Below are 2,914 nucleotides of genomic sequence, written 5' to 3'. Positions count from 1 at the left end.
CTGAGGCCCCAAAACCTCAAGGGAGGGGGACTTTTTTCCCCACGAGAGGGACTTCTGTTTTGAAAAGAAATTGTGTCAGGACTTTTTCTCTTGCAAGTAATACAAAAATAGATTCAAACTGACTTAAGCAAAAAAGTGGGAATTTATTAGCTCAGGAAATTGAAAAGTCAGGTCAGCTTTAAGGGTCAAACAATGTCATTAGGACGCAACCCGTAGGGTGCAACCGCAAAGCAAGGTCATTAGGACCTTCTTCATTTGTAACTGTCTTACTCTGTTCGAGCTGCTATAACAGAAATATTGATGCCATAGACTGGGTGGCTTATTTTATTTAGTTTATTTTTGGTTGTGCTGGGTATTCACTGTTACTCATGGGCTTTTCTCTAGTTGTGGTGAGCTTGTTTCGGTGCTCAGGCTTCTCATTTTGGTGGACCTCTTGCTGCGGAGTGCAGGCTCCTCTAGGCACTCAGGCTTCAGTTAGCTGGAGCACACAGGCTCAGAGGGTGTGGCACACGGGCTTAGTTGCTCCACGGCACGTGGAATCTTCCTGGACCGGGGATCGAACCAATGTCCCCTGTATTGGCAGGTGGATTCTTATTTACTGCACTACCAGGGAAGTCCAACTAGGAGGCTTAAACAGCAGACATTCAGTTCTCTCAGCTCTGCAGGCTTAGAAGTCTGAGATCAAGGTGCTGGCAGGTCAGTGTCTGATGCGGGCTGGCTTCCTGCTTCATAGATGGTTGTCTTCTCACTGTGTCCTCACACGGCAAAAGGAGCAAAAGAGCTCTCTGGAGTCTCTTTCATAAAGGCATTGAGCCTTACCCATTGATGAGGGCTCCTAAACGTCTCCCAGAGGCCCCATTAACTGATACCGTCACACTGGGGTTAGGATTTCAAAATACGAGTTTCGTGCAGGAGTGCAGCCATTCAGTCCACAGCAGTATCTCTGCTTTTCTCTGTGGTGATTTTTTTTTTTAATAGTAGAGCTATATATGTATATATATCTACATATATGGTTTAGCTCTACTATATATATATACTTGCCTTGAGGCATGCGTGATCCTAGTTCCCAGACCAAGGATCGAGTCCCCTGCATTGGGATCATGGAGTCTTAACCAATGGACCACCAGGGAAGTCCCTCCTCTGTGGTGACTTCATTCTCTAGCTCTGCACAGAGGAAAACTGGCTGCTGTCAATTCTAAGTCAACACCCTGCCAGGTGAAAACCCAGAAGGAAAGAGAGGGTCTCCTACCTACAGCACAAGCAAAAGTCTCATTGGATATCATAGGTTGCAGGCTCATCTGGACACATAACTGTGATCCAGAAGAGAACACAGTGCTCTGATTCGCTGGGCCTGGTCACCTGCCTGCCCCTGGCGTCCTTGGGAGAGTCAGCTTACTGACAGCAGGGAAGGACAGGGCTCAGAGGAAACCTGGGGTGTTTCAGGAAGGAAATGAATGACTGCTAAGCAGAGAATGCAATAAGTATTTGCTATATCTCTGATTTTAAAATGATTTGTGTTATTCCATTGTGTGCAATGTTGATCCAGTGAACTCCATGCCCAAAGGATGGTTCGGAAGAGATTTCTCCCCAAGAGATGGCCTGTGGATCGCTGTTTAAACTTATCCAGTGGGACTGGTGGTTTCTGGGGTCTCTTGCCACCATACAGATGTATGGGCAACACACTCATGGGCAGTCAGCCCCTGGAGGATGGCTGGCTGTGTGGTTTTGGCTTGGGACCTCCTGCATTTCCTCTTGTGGTCTTCAGAGAGCCACATCATCACAATAAGTGCCTGACATCATCAATGTCACCAGTCTGTGGCTTTCAGAGTTTTATTCCACTTACATGGAATACCACGTTACTGATTGGGCCTGACAATCTGCCAAAATCTCAGTCCTAAATTCTGAAAACAGAGCCTACGACTTTATTTTCTCTTATAATTATTATTTTTAAAATGTATTTATTTATTTTTGGCTGTGATGGGTCTTCGTTGCTTTGCGTGGACTTTCTGGAGTTGCGGCGAGTAGGGGTTACTCTTCAGTGCAGTGTGCAGGCTTCTCGTTGCAATGGTTGTGGACCACGGGCTTTAGGGCACGTCTCAGCAATTGTGGCACATGGGCTTAGTTGCCTCGAGGCATGTGGGATATGCCCTCCCAGACCAGGGATTGAACCTATGTCACCTGCATTGGCAAGTGGATTCTTAACCACCAGACCCCTAGGGAAGTCCCAGAGCCCATTACTTTAGTAGAGCATCACTGTTTTCCTGGAAGTTCCATGTCTGTGCTTTGGGTTAGATGGTCCTAACCACCTGGACCTTAACACACACTTGTGGGGGTAATCAAGGCAAGTCATGTGACTTCCTGAGCTTGGGTTTTCTTATTTGCACAATGAGGTGACTAGGAAGGATGAATGTGTATAAAGAAGCTGGGGCTGGCATAGTGCTCATTTTGGCAGCCCATACACTAAGACTGGAATGATACAGAGAAGATTAGCGTGGCCTCTGCACAAGGATGACATGCAAATTTCAACCTTGAACTTTGAACATGTGAAGCGCTCCATGTTTTCGCTTTGTGGTGACCTGAATGGGAAGGCAGTGCAAAGGGGAGGGGATACATGGAAACGTATTACCAGCCTAAGCTGGCAGCGCTTGCCCCAGAGAGGCCAGTAAATCCAAGGATGAAGTGTTGAGGCAAGGAATACGACTTTATTTGGAAAGCCAACTGACTGAGAAGATGGCAGAGTAATGTCTCAAAATAATCAGCTCAGACGGTAAAGCGTCTGCCTACAATGCGGGGGATCCGGGTTCGATCCCTGGGTGGGGAAGATCCCCTGGAGAAGGAAATGGCAACCCACTCCAGTACTCTTGCCTGGAAAATCCTATGGACCAAGGAGCCTGGTAGGCTAGGCTACAGTCCA

General features: G+C 47.3%; 1 pseudogene; it reads left to right on the top strand.

Moving 5' to 3' along the window:
• Positions 1-2,436: 2,436 nt before the first annotated feature.
• LOC129634678 (uncharacterized) lies at positions 2,437-2,537 on the top strand (annotated as a pseudogene).
• Positions 2,538-2,914: the final 377 nt, after the last annotated feature.

This window comes from Bubalus kerabau, chromosome 19 (genome assembly GCF_029407905.1).
Source record: "Bubalus kerabau isolate K-KA32 ecotype Philippines breed swamp buffalo chromosome 19, PCC_UOA_SB_1v2, whole genome shotgun sequence".
In the NCBI taxonomy this organism is placed as follows: Eukaryota; Metazoa; Chordata; class Mammalia; order Artiodactyla; family Bovidae; genus Bubalus; species Bubalus kerabau.
The sequence above is the reverse complement of the archived record's forward strand: the minus strand, read 5'-3'. Positions and strand labels throughout refer to the sequence as shown.